Source organism: Ranitomeya imitator, chromosome 1 (genome assembly GCF_032444005.1).
Source record: "Ranitomeya imitator isolate aRanImi1 chromosome 1, aRanImi1.pri, whole genome shotgun sequence".
Lineage (NCBI taxonomy): Eukaryota > Metazoa > Chordata > Amphibia > Anura > Dendrobatidae > Ranitomeya > Ranitomeya imitator.
Window position 1 is genome coordinate 861,126,039 of NC_091282.1, and position 16,791 is coordinate 861,142,829.

The window sequence follows — 16,791 nt, forward strand, 5'->3', positions numbered from 1 at the left end:
CCTCCTCTCTCCATTCACTCTCTGAGCGTCTAGGCGCCCTCCACGGACAATCCTTATACATGTGGTCACTACTACCACACACGTCACAGGTCTTAGCCATCGGGCAATCACCAGCCATATGCCCCTCCTTCTTGCAGTTTCGGCAACACTGCCCCTTCTGGCAGTCTGCCTGGACATGTCCAAAAGAGAAACATCTCCTGCAAAACAGAGGCTGCCCAGGGTACGTGAGGAAACCCCTATGCCTCGGGGAGACCAAAACATCCAACACCGCGGAGACACCATCACGTGTTTCTCAACGCAGTGATTCCAGAACACTGCCCCCATCCCTTATGGGAAATATGCAGATGCATGTAAAGAAGTGGTGGAGACACCATCACGTGTTTCTCGACGCAAGCACTAAATAGCCAGGCCTTTATAGCCTTTTTACTAGGCACTGCTCCTAATAGCCAGATTCCTACTCCACACTGATGAGGGGCAAAACCCCGAAACAGCTGTCTGTGGATGGATACCATGCTTGGCATAGGTGGCTTTCCTTCATAGCATGCTGCCCTTCCCGTGGTTGTTCCTTCCCGGGGAAAGGCCTAGCTATTTACTGCTTGCATCGAGAAACACGTGATGGTGTCTCCGCAGCTTCTTTACATGCATCTGCATATTTCCCATAAGGGATGGGGGCAGTGTTCTGGAATCACTGCGTTGAGAAACACGTGATGGTGTCTCCGCGGTGTTGGATGTTTTGGTCTCCCCGAGGCCATTCATCTGTGCCTTTATAGCCTTTTTACTAGGCACTGCTCCTAATAGCCAGATTCCTACTCCACACTGATGAGGGGCAAAAACCCCGAAACAGCTGTCTGTGGATGGATACCATGCTTGGCACAGGTGGCTTTCCTTCATAGGATGCTGCCCTTCCCGTGGTTGTTCCTTCCCGGGGAAAGGCCTGGCTATTTATTGCTTGCGTCGAGAAACACGTGATGGTGTCTCCGCAGCTTCTTTACATGTTGTGAGTGCAAGTCATTCATTAAATACCCCTACCCTGTTGTATGACTGTTCGCGTAAGGTGTATGGCTGCTATCTAGCGCCCTACTAACCACTCAACGTGTCACACAGGAATCAGCGTCTATTGCTGTGACCGCCAGTGCGGCGCCACACGCCAGTAGTGCGCTTCCTGACCCACGTCTGGGTGCTTAGTGGTGTCTGCCAGAACGGCACAGTTCGCACTTCGATGCTCTAACTATCAGTTACCTAACACACCCAGTTGCGGTGTTGTGCGCAAGTAGTCTGAACGGACTTCAACCCTGAGTCTTGGGATTGAGTTCGCTGACTCCTTGCTTGCACTCTTTAGTGCGGTATTGCGGACCTGTGGCTTAACAGGGTTCGCTTCCACCACCATATAGCGCTGCCATTTACTAGCAGCAGGTTTTTACCTGCACGGTGGACCCCGGACTGCGAACGCACCTATTAATATTTCATCTTATACTTGGTGCGTTCCGCCAGTCCTAACAGAACACTAGCGCCAGGGTCTGGCTAGTAAATGGCGGACGATCAGCGCTTACAGTGGTACATCCAGCAGCTGGAGGGAAGGTTGGCGGCTCTAGAGCGTTCAACCTCAGCTGTGGATGTCACTGCTGTCGCTGTTCAGGCTGCATATGTAGCCGCAGCCAGTTTGTCCGCTGCCACCCCTGCTCCGACTTTATCCCGTCTCCCGCTTCTTGACAAGTTTGCTGGTGACAGTAAACAATGTTGCGGATTCGTGAGCCAGTGCTCCATACACCTTGAGCTCCTGGCGTCACGTTTCCCTACGGAACGGGCGAAAGTGGGATTTATTCTATCTCTCTTTTCGGGCAGGGCGTTGGAGTGGGCAATGCCACTTTGGGAGCGAGATGATCATGTGGTACAGAGTGCTCCTCTCTTCCTGGACGCTCTGAAGCAGGTCTTTTTAGAACCTCGTGTTACCCACGATACCGCGCTCCAGTTGTTGACTATTACTCAGGGTTCATCCGTGGTCAGCCAGTTTGCCGTCCAGTTCCGGACTCTAGCTTCAGAGTTAGAGTGGCCAGACAAAGTTCTAATTCCGGTGTTCTGGAAGGGACTGGCAGATCACGTGAAGGACGCCTTGGCCACCAGGGAGATATCCGCCACACTGGAGGAGCTTATTTCAGTATCTACCCGCATCGACCTCCGTTTTCTCCAGCGTAGGTTAGAGCGGACCCAGTGTAGGCAGAGATTTCGGCTGGCTCCTACCTTCGCCAGATCTCTTGAGTCTCCTGTCTTGGCATCCGACTCCCAAGAGGCCATGGAGGTTTCTCGAGCAGGACCTAAGTCTCAGGCCGCTCGACTATCCGTGGTTTGCAAAAATTGTCACCAACTAGGGCATTACGCCAATAAATGTCCACGGCGGTCGGGAAACGATCGCGTCTAGTAACCATTGGGGGAGGTTCACTAGACACAGCTGCATTTTCCTCCAAACTGTCCTTTAAAGGGACAATCCTGTTAGGCTCCTCCACTCTAACAGTCGAGCTTTGTGTGGATTCAGGAGCAGAGGGAAACTTCATGTCCTCTGCTTTTGCTCTGCGCCACGCTATACCACTAGTAATGCTCGCCAAACCTGTAACAGTTAGAGTTGTGAATGGGGCGACACTTCCACTACAAATCACACACCAGACTGTTCCATTTTCGTTGTCCATGTCCCCTTCCCACCAGGAGATTATTTCCCTTCTTGTCCTTCCCGAGGGAATGGATGAGATTTTGCTGGGAATACCCTGGCTCTGTTTCCACTCCCCACATATTGAGTGGTCCTCAGGGAGAATATTGGGTTGGAGTAAGTCTTGTATGGGCAGGTGTGTGAGTGAGTGTGTACAGGTTTCTACTACCGAGGTACCCGCAGACCTTTCTTCTCTTCCCAAGTGCTATTGGTGCTATGCTGACATATTCTCTAAAAAGGCTGCAGAGACTCTACCGCCCTCATCGCCCCTACGACTGTCCTATTCATCTCTTGCCTGGAGCTGAACCTCCTCGGGGAAGGGTATATCCCCTCTCTCTCCCTGAGATGGAGGCTATGTCTCAATACATCCAGGAGAATTTGGCAAGAGGGTTCATTAGGAAGTCAATGTCTCCTGCAGGGGCGGGAGATTCTTCTTCGTACAGAAGAAGAACGGGGAATTACGTCCTTGCATCGATTACAGGGGTCTTAATGCTATCACCATTTAAAATAAGTACCCGTTGCCCCTGATTTCTGAGCTCTTTGACAGGCTAAGGGGAGCAAAGGTATTCACCAAACTAGATCTGCGGGGTGCCTACAACCTGATTCGCATCCGTGAGGGGGACGAATGGAAAACGGCTTTTAATACCAGGGATGGGCACTATGAGTATCTGGTGATACCCTTCGGGCTCTGTAATGCCCCAGCCGTTTTTCTGGGATATGCTTTCCACCTCGGTCGTAGTCTATCTGGATGATATTCTCATCTTCTCTCCAGATATTGACTCCCACCGGAGAGATGTTGGCAGAGTCTTCGAACTCGTACGGGCGAATTCCCTTTATGCAAAGTTGGAGAAGTGTGTGTTTGAGCAGGAGTCTTTACCTTTCCTGGGCTATATCATCTCGGCCCAGGGATTGGCTATGGATCCTGCCAAACTACAGGCTGTGATGGACTGGCAAGAACCCCATTCTCTTAAAGCGGTGCAGCGCTTTATGGGGTTCATAAATTACTATCGCCAGTTCATCCCCCACTTCTCAACTTTGGTAGCTCCCTTGGTATTCCTCACCAAGAAGGGAGCAAATCCCAAATTGTGGTCGGAAGAGGTCTCCAAGGCCTTCACATCTATAAAGTCCCATTTTGCTAGTGCTCCCATCTTACATTGTCGCGATGTGGATAAGCCATTCCTTATGGAGGTGGATGCCTCATCCGTTGGTGCTGGAGCAGTCCTCTATCAAAAGGATGCTCAAGGTCGGAAGCATCCATGCTTCTTCTTCTCAAAGACCTTCACACCAGCGGAGAGAAATTACTCCATCGGGGATAGGGAGTTGCTAGCAATGAAGTTGGCCTTTTCGGAGTGGAGACATCTTTTGGAAGGTGCTCGGTTTCCCTTCCAAGTCTTCACGGACCACAAAAATTTGGTCTATTTGCATACAGCCCAGCGGCTGAATTCTCGTCAGGCCAGATGGTCCTTGTTCTTCTCCCGGTTCCACTTCACTCTCCATTATCTCGCCGGGGAGAAGAACATTTGTGCTGACGCTCTCTCTCGCTCCCTTGTGTCAACTGAGGAGGAGGAAGAGGAACCTCGGCTTATTGTCCCTTCAGAGAGTCTGAGAACCATAGCTCCGGTTTCGCTAGAGTCTGTGCCTCCGGGCAAGACTTTTGTTCCCATCAATTTGCGACCGGAGGTTCTCTCTTGGGCTCATTCGTCCAGAGTGGGTGGACACTTTGGGGCAAAGAGGACATCTGAGTTGCTGGCGAGAATGTACTGGTGGCCACATATGGTTCGTGATGTCGGAGACTATGTTCTGGCATATGTCTCCTGTGCCAAAAATAAGTCTCCTCGTCAACGGCCAGCTGGATTGTTATATCCTCTGCCGGTGGCAGACATGCCCTGGGAGATGGTCGGGATGGACTTTGTGGTGGGTTTGCCCAAGTCACGTGGCTGTACTGTCATTTGGGTAATCACCGACCATTTTTCTAAAATGGTGCATTTGGTGCCGCTTCCTCGGCTACCTTCTGCACGGGTCTTAGCAGCGTTGTTTATTAAACATATTTTCCGCCTTCACGGTATGCCGCACAACATTGTCAGTGATCGGCGTCCTCAGTTTGCGTCTCGGTTCTGGAGAGAGCTTTGTCATCTTCTCAGTATTGAGTTAAATCTCTCTTCTGCCTATCATCCCGAGATGAATGGGTTGGTAGAAAGAGCCAACCAGACCTTGGTCACATATCTGCGACATTTTGTCTCTGCCAGGCAGGATGACTGGGCATCTTTGTTACCATGGGCAGAGTTCGCCCTTAACAACGCTGTAGCTGATTCCACTGGTCAGACTCCTTTCCTCCTTAATTACGGCCAGCATCTGCGGGTTCCAGTGCCTATGCCCGTGTCTGCTGACTCCAGGGTGGCAGACTGGGCAGTGGAGGCACGAGACATTTGGGACCGCACTCAAGATGCCATCCGGGCCTCCAAGGAGAGAATGAGGTCCTCCGCCGATGCACATCGGCGCCCTGCTCCGACCTTTTCTCCTGGCGACTTAGTGTGGCTCTCCGCTCGTAACATCAGGCTGCGGGTTGAGTCCACTAAGTTTGCTCCTCGCTACTTGGGTCCCTTCAAGGTCTTCTAACAGGTTAATCCTGTGGTTTACTGTCTAGCCCTTCCTCCACGCCTAGGTATCACCGACACCTTTCATGTGTCCCTCCTTAAGCCCGTGTACATGTCCCGGTTTTCTGAGTCATCTACCGGGACGTCAGGTTCGTCTACGGACAATTATGAGGTGAACGCTATTTTGGGGTGCAAGGTGGTTCGTGGCAAAAAAATTTATTTGGTGGACTGTTGGGGTTACGGTCCTGAGGATAGATCCTGGGAGCCTGCTGAGCACATTCAAGCTCCGCAGCTCATTGCTGCCTTCGAACGTAGCGAGACCCAAGGAGGGGGGGTGGTAATGTTAGGGGTCGAGTTCCCGCTTCTGCACAGGGGGAATCTCGGGCCGTTTCTGCTGCGGTCTCCCATTCTTCTCCTGCCGCAGTGAAACCTGCTCAGCGGAGACGTCGGTCCTTGCGTCTGGCTCAGTCTCACTCTGTACTTAGGCTTGCTGTTGCTTCTCCAGCTTTTGCCATTAAAGCCAGTGCTGGGCAGCAGCGAGTGGACGCTTTTGAGACTAAGTCCTGCTTTTTCCCTTCTGAGCATGCCCAGGGTGAGATCTCCCGTTGGAGATGCTCAGATGCTGCAGCGGTTCCCATTGGTCCTCCTGGAGGGTCCTGAAAGGGCTAACTTCTGTGGCAGCTGCCCATTGGTCCTTTATTGGAAGGTCCTGAACGTACTGCAGCTATATAAGCTTCGCATGACCGCACGGCCATGCGCTAGTGTACAATTGTATACGTGTGTTTGTTGTGAGTGCAAGTCATTCATTAAATACCCCTACCCTTTTGTATGACTGTTTGCGTAAGGTGTATGGCTGCTATCTAGCGCCCTACTAACGACTCAACGTGTCACACACGAATCAGCGTCTATTGCTGTGACCGCCAGTGCGGCGCCACGCGCCAGTAGTGCGCTTCCTGACCCACGTCTGGGTGCTTAGTGGTGTCTGCCAGAACGGCACAGTTCGCACTTCGGTGCTCTAACTATCAGTTACCTAACACACCCAGTTGCGGTGTTGTGCGCAAGTAGTCTGAATGGACTTCAACCCTGAGTCTTGGGATTGAGTTCGCTGACTCCTTGCTTGCACTCTTTAGTGCGGTATTGCGGACCTGTGGCTTAACGTGGTTCGCTTCCACCGCCATATAGCGCTGCCATTTACTAGCAGCAGGTTTTCACCTGCACGGTGGACCCCGGACTGTGAACGCACCTATTAATATTTCATCTTATACTTGGTGCGTTCCGCCAGTCCTAACAAACAGTTCAGGCTCTAGGTCTGTAAGATGTGCCAATTCCGGCACTTAGCCTAGCTCTTCCCACTTGCCCTGTAGCGGTGGAAAGTGGGGTAATAGCTATGGGGTTGATGTCAACCTTATATTGTAAGGTGACATCAAGCTGGTTTAGTAATTGAGGTGTCAATAAGACACCTACCCATTACTAATTCTATAGTTGGTAAAGGGTTAAATAAAGACGCAGTCAGAATAAAGTATTTTAATGAAATAAAACACTGAACACAGTTTGACCATTTTGTTGTTACTGCTAATCCATGTGATGCCCTCAATCTGTAACCTGTGATAAATGAAAAAATAAACCAACAATATACCATACCTGTCCGGCATTCAGTCCCCTGCTGAGTGCTGATGAGTTTATTCAGGGGGGGGAGGCAATATCCATGGTCCCTTCCTAGGCTAATAATATCAGCCCGCAGCTGTCTGCATAGCCTTTGCTGGTTATTAATTATAGGGGGACCACACATCATTTTTGGGAGGTCTCCTATTTTAATTGCCAGTAAAGGCTAAGTATACAGCTGTGAGCTGATATTAATAGCCTTGGAAGCTCCATGGGTATTACCCCCTTCCCAAGCTATAAACATCTGCCCCCAGTCACTAGCTTTCCCTCTGCTGGTTTTGAAAATTGCGCGGGAGCCCACGTCATTTTTTTCCAATATTCCTTTATTATTTAACCCCTTAGTGACAGAGCCAATTTGGTACTTAATGACCGAGCCAATTTTTTACAATTCTGACCACTTTATGAGTTTATAACTCTGGAACGCTTTAACGGATCCCACTGATTCTGAGAATGTTTTTTCGTGACATATTGCACTTCATGAAAGTGGTAGCATTTCTTCGATATTACTTGCGAATATTTATGAAAAAAAAAAAAACAGAAAATGTCGAAAATTTTTACAATTTTGCAATTTTCAAACTTTGTATTTTGATGCCCTTAAATCAGAGAGATATGTCACAAAAATAGTTAATAAATAACATTTCCCACATGTCTACTTTACATCAGCACAATTTTGGGAACAAAATTTTTTTTTGTTAGGGAGTTATAAGGGTTAAAAGTTGACCAGCAATTTCTCATTTTTACAACACCATTTTTTTTTAGGGACCACATCACATTTTAAGTCATTTTGAGGGGTCTATATGATAGAAAATACCCAAGTGTGACACCATTCTAAAAACTGCACCCCACAAGGTTCTCAAAACCACATTCAAGAAGTTTATTAACCCTGTACATGCTTCACAGGAACTGAAACAATGTGGAAGGAAAAAACGAACATTTAACTTTTTTTGCAAACATTTTACTTCAGAACCATTTTTTTTTTTAATTTCACAAGTGTAAAAACAGAAATTAAACCATACATTTTGTTGTGCAATTTCTCCTGAATACGCCGATACCACATATGTGGGGGTAAACCACTGTTTGGGCGCCTCGCAGAGCTTGGAAGTGAAGGAGCGCCGTTTGACTTTTTCAATGCAGAATTGGCTGAAATTGAGATTGGATGCCATGTCACGTTTAGAGAGCCCCTGATGTGCCTAAACAGTGGAAACCCCCCACAAGTGACACCATTTTGGAAACTAGACCCCTTAAGGAACTTTTCTAGATGTGTGGTGAGCACTTTGAACCCCCAAGTGCTTCACAGAAGTTTATAACGTAGATCCGTGAAAATAAAAAATCGTATTTGTTTACACAAAAATGATCTTTTCGCCCACAAATTCTTATTTTCACAATGGTAACAGGAGACATTACAACACAAACGTTGTTGTGCAATTTCTCCTGAGTACGTCAGTACCCCATATGTGGGGGTAAACTACTGTTTGGGCGCACCGCAGAGCTTGGAATAGAAGGAGTACCGTTTTACTTTTTCAATGTAGAATTTCCTGGAATTGAGATCGGACGCCATGTCGCGTTTGGAGAGCCCCTGATGTGCCTAAACAGTGGAAACCCCCCACAAGTGACACCATATCGGAAACTAGACCCCTTAAGGAACTTATCTAGATGTGTGGTGAGCACTTTAAACCTTTAAACCCCCAGGTGCTTCACAGAAGTTTATAATGTAGAGCCATAAAAATAAAAAAATAACATTTTTTCTACAAAAATGATTTTTGCCCCCAAATTTTTATTTTCACAATGGTAACAGGAGAAATTGGACCGCAAACATTGTTGTCCAATTTAAGTGAAAGCATTTCTGGGAACTCCTTCAAGATTGTTGGAAGACCATTTCTGGTGACTACCTATTGAAGCTCATCAAGAGAATTCCAAGAGTGTGCAAAGCAGTCATAAAAGTAAAAGATGGCTACTTTGAAGAACTTAGAATATAAGACATATTTTCAGTTGTTTCACACTTTTTTGTTAAGTATATAATTCCACATGTGTTAATTGATAGCTTTGATGCCTTCAGTGTGAATTTACAATTTTCATAGTCATGAAAATACAGAAAAATCTTTAAAAGAGAAAGTGTGTCCAAACTTTTGGTCTGTACTGTATATATATATACATATATATATATATATACACTCAAAGGAGAGAAAGGACAGCACCTCCAAAAATCATACAATGATCTAATGCCTCTCGGCAAAGATATATGTAACTGAACATGAGGTTCTTAGTTTAACATTCTGATCAGACTGTATGAAGCCCACTGCCACGTCTGTTGTGAATTCTGTTGTTGGGCTCCCTCCTGTGGTCATGAATGGTACGTCGGCTGGTTCTGTCCATGGACTTCCTCTGGTGGGTGTTTCTGAGTTTCACAGGTGACGAGGTTAATTCGTTAGCTGCTGCTCTATTTAACTCCACTTAGATCTTTGCTCCATGCCACCTGTCAATGTTCCAGTATTGGTCTGTTCACTCCTGGATCGTTCTTGTGACCTGTCTTCCCATCAGAAGCTAAGTTCCAGCTTGTATTTCTTTGGTTTGCTATTTTTCTGTCCAGCTTGCTATTTTATTTGTTCTTGCTTGCTGGAAGCTCTGGGACGCAGAGGGAGCGCCTCCGCACCGTGAGTCGGTGCGAAGTGTCTTTTTGCGCCCTCTGCATGGTCTTTTTGTAGGTTTTTGTGCTGACCGCAAAGTAACCTTTCCTATCCTCGGTCTGTTCAGTAGTCGGGCCTCACTTTGCTAAATCTATTTCATCTCTGTGTTTGTATTTTCATCTTTACTCACAGTCATTATATTTGGGGGCTGCCTTTTCCTTTGGAGAATTTCTCTGAGGCAAGGTAGGCTTTATTTTTCTTTCTTCAGGGCTAGCTAGTTTCTTAGGCTGTGCCGAGTTGCATAGGGAGCGTTAGGCGCAATCCACGGCTATTTCTAGTGTGTTTGATAGGTTTAGGGATTGCGGTCAGCAGAGTTCCCACGTCCCAGAGCTCGTCCTTATTATCAGTAACTATCAGGTCATTCCGTGTGCTCTTAACCACCAGGTCCATTATTGTCCTGACCACCAGGTCATAACAGTACAGGTGGAAAATCTTGCTGGCTCTGTGTCAGGGTCAGGATGAAGCGGAGATATATTGTCAGAAGTTAAGAAAGTGGTCTGTGCTCACTCAGTGGAATGAATGTGCCCTGGCAGCAATCTTCAGAAAGGGTCTCTCTGAAGCCCTTAAGGATGTCATGGTGGGGTTTCCCATGCCTGCTGGTCTGAATGAGTCTATGTCCTTGGCCATTCAGATCGATTGACGCTTGCGTGAGCGTAAAGCTGTGCACCATTTGGCGGTACTATCTGAGCATGGGCCTGAGCCTATGCAATGTGATAGGACTTTGACCAGAGCTGAACGGCAAGAACACAGACGTCGGAATGGGCTATGTTTTTACTGTGGTGATTCCACTCATGCTATCTCCGATTGTCCTAAGCGCACTAAGCGGTTCGCTAGGTCTGCCACCATTGGTACGGTACAGTCTAAATTTTTATAGTCTGTTACTCTGATTGGCTCTTTGTCATCCTATTCTGTTATGGCATTTGTGGATTCAGGCGCTGCCCTGAATTTGATGGACTTGGAGTATGCTAGGCGCTGTGGTTTTTTCTTGGAGCCCTTGCAGTATCCTATTCCATTGAGAGGACTTGATGCTACGCCTTTGGCCAAGAATAAGCCTCAGTATTGGACCCAATTGACCATGTGCATGGCTCCTGCACATCAGGAGGATATCCGCTTTCTGGTGTTGCATAATCTGCATGATGTGGTCGTTTTGGGGTTGCCATGGCTACAGGTTCATAATACAGTATTGGACTGGAAATCTATGTCTGTGTCCAGCTGGGGTTGCCAGGGGGTACATGGTGATGTTCCATTTTTGTCTATTTCGTCTTCCACTCCTTCTGAAGTTCCAGAGTTTTTATCGGATTATCGGGATGTATTTGATGAGCCCAAAGCCAGTGCCCTACCTCCTCATAGGGATTGCGATTGTGCAATTAATTTGATTCCTGGTAGTAAGTTTCCTAAGGGCCGATTGTTCAATTTATCTGTGCCAGAACACGTCGCTATGCGGAGTTATATAAAGGAATCCTTGGAGAAAGGCCATATTCGCCCGTCGTCATTACCGTTAGGAGCAGGGTTCTTTTTTGTGGCCAAGAAGGATGGTTCTTTGAGACCTTGTATTGATTACCGCCTTCTTAATAAAATTACTGTCAAATTTCAGTATCCTTTGCCGTTGCTGTCTGATTTGTTTGCTCGTATTAAAGGGGCTAGTTGGTTCACCAAGATAGATCTTCGAGGGGCGTATAATCTTGTGCGTATTAAACATGGCGATGAATGGAAAACAGCATTTAATACGCCCGAGGGCCATTTTGAGTACCTGGTTATGCCATTCGGGCTTTCCAATGCTCCATCAGTATTTCAGTCCTTTATGCATGACATCTTCCGAGAGTACCTGGATAAATTCCTGATTGTGTATTTGGATGATATTTTGGTCTTTTCGGATGATTGGGAGTCTCATGTGAAGCAGGTCAGAATGGTGTTCCAGGTCCTTCGTGCGAATTCCTTGTTTGTGAAGGGGTCAAAGTGTCTCTTTGGAGTTCAGAAGTTTTCATTTTTGGGGTTCATTTTTTCCCCTTCTACTATCGAGATGGACCCTGTTAAAGTCCAGGCCATTTAGGCTGTGTTCACACGTTGCGGTTTTTTCGCGTTTTTTTCCGATAAAAACGCTATAAAACCACAAAAAAAACGCATACATTAAGCATCCCATGATTTAGAATGAATTCCGCATGTTTTGTGCACATGATGTGTTTTTTTCCGCAAAAAAAAACGTATACCGCACAAAATCTGGACTTGTTCTATCTTTTTGCGGTTTTTTTGCGGATTTCCCTCTCCAAAATGCATTGGGAAGTGTCCGGAAAAAAACGCGGCAAAAACGCGGCAAAACCGCGGCAAAAACGCATCAAAACCGCGGCAAAAACGCATGCGGTTTTCTTGCGGATTTCATGCAGAAAATGTCCGGAATTCTCAGGAATTTTCTGCATGAATTCCTAAACGTGTGCACATAGCCTTACGATTGGACTCAGCCGACATCTGTGAAGAGCCTGCAAAAGTTCTTGGGCTTTGCTAATTTTTATCGGCGCTTCATCACTAATTTTTCTACTGTTGCTAAACCGTTGACTGATTTGACCAAGAAGGGTGCTGATGTGGTCAATTGGTCTTCTGCGGCTGTAGAGGCTTTTCAGGAGTTGAAGCGTCGTTTTTCTTCTGCTCCTGTGTTGTGCCAGCCAGATGTTTCGCTTCCGTTTCAGGTTGAGGTTGATGCTTCTGAGATTGGAGCAGGGGCTGTTTTGTCGCAAAGAAGTTCTGAGGGCTCGGTGATGAAGCCATGTGCTTTCTTTTCTAGAAAGTTTTCGCCTGCTGAGCGTAACTATGATGTTGGTAATCGTGAATTGTTGGCCATGAAGTGGGCATTCGAGGAGTGGCGTCATTGGCTGGGAGGAGCCAAGCATCGCGTGGTGGTCTTGACAGATCACAAGAATTTGACTTATCTTGAGTCTGCCAAACGGTTGAATCCGAGACAGGCTCGATGGTCGTTATTTTTCTCCCATTTTGATTTTGTGGTTTTGTACCTTCCGGGCTCTAAGAATGTGAAGGCTGATGCCCTGTCAAGGAGTTTTGTGCCTGACTCTCCGGGTGTTCCTGAGCCGGCGGGTATTCTCAAAGAGGGGGTAATTTTGTCTGCCATCTCCCCTGATTTGCGGCGGGTGCTGCAAAAATTTCAGGCTGATAGACCTGACCGTTGCCCAGCGAAGAAACTGTTTGTCCCTGATAGATGGACTAGTAGAGTTATCTCTGAGATTCATTGTTCAGTGTTGGCTGGGCATCCTGGAATCTTTGGTACCAGAGATTTGGTGGCTAGATCCTTCTGGTGGCCATCTTTGTCGCGGGATGTGCGTTCTTTTGTGCAGTCCTGTGGGACTTGTGCTCGGGCTAAGCCCTGCTGTTCTCGTGCCAGTGGGTTGCTTTTGCCCTTGCCGGTCCCGAAGAGGCCCTGGACGCATATTTCTATGGATTTTATTTCAGATCTCCCCGTCTCTCAAAAGATGTCGGTCATTTGGGTGGTTTGTGATCGCTTTTCTAAGATGGTCCATTTGGTACCTTTGTCTAAATTGCCTTCCTCCTCTGATTTGGTGCCATTATTTTTCCAGCATGTGGTTCGTTTACATGGTATCCCGGAGAACATCGTTTCTGACAGAGGTTCCCAGTTTGTTTCAAGGTTTTGGCGATCCTTTTGTGCTAGGATGGGCATTGATTTGTCTTTTTCCTCAGCTTTCCATCCTCAGACAAATGGCCAAACCGAACGAACTAATCAAACTTTGGAAACATATCTGAGATGCTTTGTTTCTGCTGATCAGGCTGATTGGGTGTCCTTTTTGCCGTTGGCTGAGTTCGCCCTTAATAATCGGGCCAGCTCGGCTACTTTGGTTTTGCCATTTTTCTGCAATTCTGGTTTCCATCCTCGTTTCTCTTCAGGGCAGGTTGAGTCTTCAGACTGTCCTGGTGTAGATACTGTGGTGGATAGGTTGCATCAGATTTGGACTCATGTGGTGGACAATTTGACATTGTCCCAGGAGAAGGCTCAACGTTTCGCTAACCACCGGCGCTGTGTGGGTCCCCGAACTTTGTGTTGGGGATTTGGTTTGGTTGTCGTCTCGTTATGTTCCTATGAAGGTTTCCTCTCCTAAGTTTAAGCCTCGTTTCATTGGTCCGTATAAGATTTCTGAGGTTATCAATCCTGTGTCATTTCGTTTGGCCCTTCCTGCTTCTTTTGCCATCCATAATGTGTTCCATAGGTCGTTATTGCGGAGATACGTGGCGCCTGTGGTTCCATCCGTTGATCCTCCTGCCCCGGTGTTAGTTGAGGGGGAGTTGGAGTATGTGGTGGAGAAGATTTTGGATTCTCGTGTTTCGAGACGGAAACTCCAGTACCTGGTCAAGTGGAAGGGTTATGGTCAGGAAGATAATTCCTGGGTTTTTGCCTCTGATGTTCATGCTGCCGATCTGGTTCGTGCCTTTCATTTGGCTCATCCTGGTCAGCCTGGGGGCTCTGGTGAGGGTTCGGTGACCCCTCCTCAAGGGGGGGTACTGTTGTGAATTCTGTTGTCGGGCTCCCTCCTGTGGTCATGAATGGTACTTCGGCTGGTTCTGTCCATGGACTTCCTCTGGTGGGTGTTTCTGAGTTTCACAGGTGACGAGGTTAATTCGTTAGCTGCTGCTCTATTTAACTCCACTTAGATCTTTGCTCCATGCCACCTGTCAATGTTCCAGTATTGGTCTGTTCACTCCTGGATCGTTCTTGTGACCTGTCTTCCCATCAGAAGCTAAGTTCCAGCTTGTATTTCTTTGGTTTGCTATTTTTCTGTCCAGCTTGCTATTTTATTTGTTCTTGCTTGCTGGAAGCTCTGGGACGCAGAGGGAGCGCCTCCGCACCGTGAGTCGGTGCCGAGTGTCTTTTTGCGCCCTCTGCGTGGTCTTTTTGTAGGTTTTTGTGCTGACCGCAAAGTAACCTTTCCTATCCTAGGTCTGTTCAGTAGTCGGGCCTCACTTTGCTAAATCTATTTCATCTCTGTGTTTGTATTTTCATCTTTACTCACAGTCATTATATGTGGGGGCTGCCTTTTCCTTTGGGGAATTTCTCCGAGGCAAGGTAGGCTTCATTTTTCTTTCTTCAGGGCTAGCTAGTTTCTTAGGCTGTGCCGAGTTGCATAGGGAGCGTTAGGCGCAATCCACGGCTATTTCTAGTGTGTTTGATAGGTTTAGGGATTGCGGTCAGCAGAGTTCCCACGTCCCAGAGCTCGTCCTTATTATCAGTAACTATCAGGTCATTCCGTGTGCTCTTAACCACTAGGTCCATTATTGTCCTGACCACCAGGTCATAACACACGTCACGGCAAACCTCATAGTGGGTCCTACCGCCCTAACAGGAGACTGCAAAGTAAGGGGTCTAGCCCATTTTGGCTCTCACTGAAGAGCTGGAGGAAGGTGAGTTTCAGTGCTCTTTTCATTTTGGTCCTGTGTGGCGGCCATTTTTGCTGTGGCTTGGTGCTGGTGGGGCGGCGCGGTCTGGAGCTTAGTCTTGCAGCATGGGTGCTGTGGGGCAACAGGCCGTCTGCCCTGCTGGTGCATTGCCGCTGGTCGCCGCACGGCTCCGCTCCGTTAGAGAAGTAGAACCCACTACAAGGTTTGCCTTGACGTGGCAGTGGGCTTCATACAGTCTGATCAGAATGTTAAACTGAAAATCTCATGTTCAGTTATATAAATTTTTGCCTAGCGGCTTTAGGTCAACGTATAATTTTTTCACCGCTCACAAAGGGTTAATGGCAGCGGTAACGGCCCACGGTGTAATGCACTCCGTTACCGCTGCTATCAACCCTGTGTGTCCCCAACTATTTACTATTGATGCTGCCTATGCGGCATCAATAGTAAAAATAGGTCATGTTAAAAATAATAATAATAATAAAAAACCTGCTATACTCACCCTTTCCCTTTCTCACGCCTTTCCCGCTCCTCACCATGCTCCCCGGACCGCTCCATTGCAAGCGGCAGCTTCCGCTCCCGTCCCAGCGCTGGTGTGCGACAAGTACCTGCCGTGATTTCACGGTCATGTGACTGCGACATCATCATAAGTCCTGCTCACACCAGCGCTGGGAAGGGAGTGGAAGCTGCCGCTTGCAATGGAGCGGTCCGGAGAGCGTGGCGAGGAGCGGGAAAGGCGTCGGAGGGGGAGTATAGCAGGACTTCCAACGGGCCTTCGGAAGGTGAGTATATGTTTATTTTTTTACGTCTCTATACTACGTGACTCTGTGCTGGCCAATATACTACGTGACTGGGCAATATACTATGTGGCTCTGCTATATACTACGTGACTGGGCAATATACTACGTAACTGGGCAATATACTACGTGGCTCTGCTATATACTACGTGGCTGGGCAATATACTACGTGGCTCTGCTATATACTACGTGGCTGGGCAATATACTACGTGGCTCTGCTATATACTACGTGGCTGGGCAATATACTACGTGGCTGGGCAATATACTACGTGGCTGGGCAATATACTACGTGGCTGGGCAATATACTACGTGGCTGGGCAATATATTACGTGGCTGGGCAATATACTACGTGGCTCTGCTATATACTACGCGGCTGGGCAATATACTACGTGGCTCTGCTATATACTACGTGGCTGGGCAATATACTACGTGGCTCTGCTATATACTACATGGCTGGGCAATATACTACGTCGCTGGGCAATATACTACGTGGCTGGGCAATATACTACGTGGCTGGGCAATATACTACGTGGCTGGGCAATATACTACGTGGCTGGGCAATATACTACATGGCTGGGCAATATATTATGTGGCTCTGCTGTATACTACGTGGCTGGGCAATATACTACGTCGCTGGGCAATATACTACGTCGCTGGGCAATATACTACGTGACTGGGCAATATACTACGTGGCTGGCCAATATACTACGTGGCTGGCCAATACGTGGACATGCATATTCTAGAATACCCGATGCGTTAGAATCGGGCCACCATCTAGTATATATATATATATATATATATATATATATATATATATATATATATATATATATATATATATATATATATATATATATATATATATAGTTTTGAAAGGTTGTGTATTACAATGCGATTTTAGCATGAGCTTTTACATACAGGTCCTTCTCAAAAAATTAGCATATAGT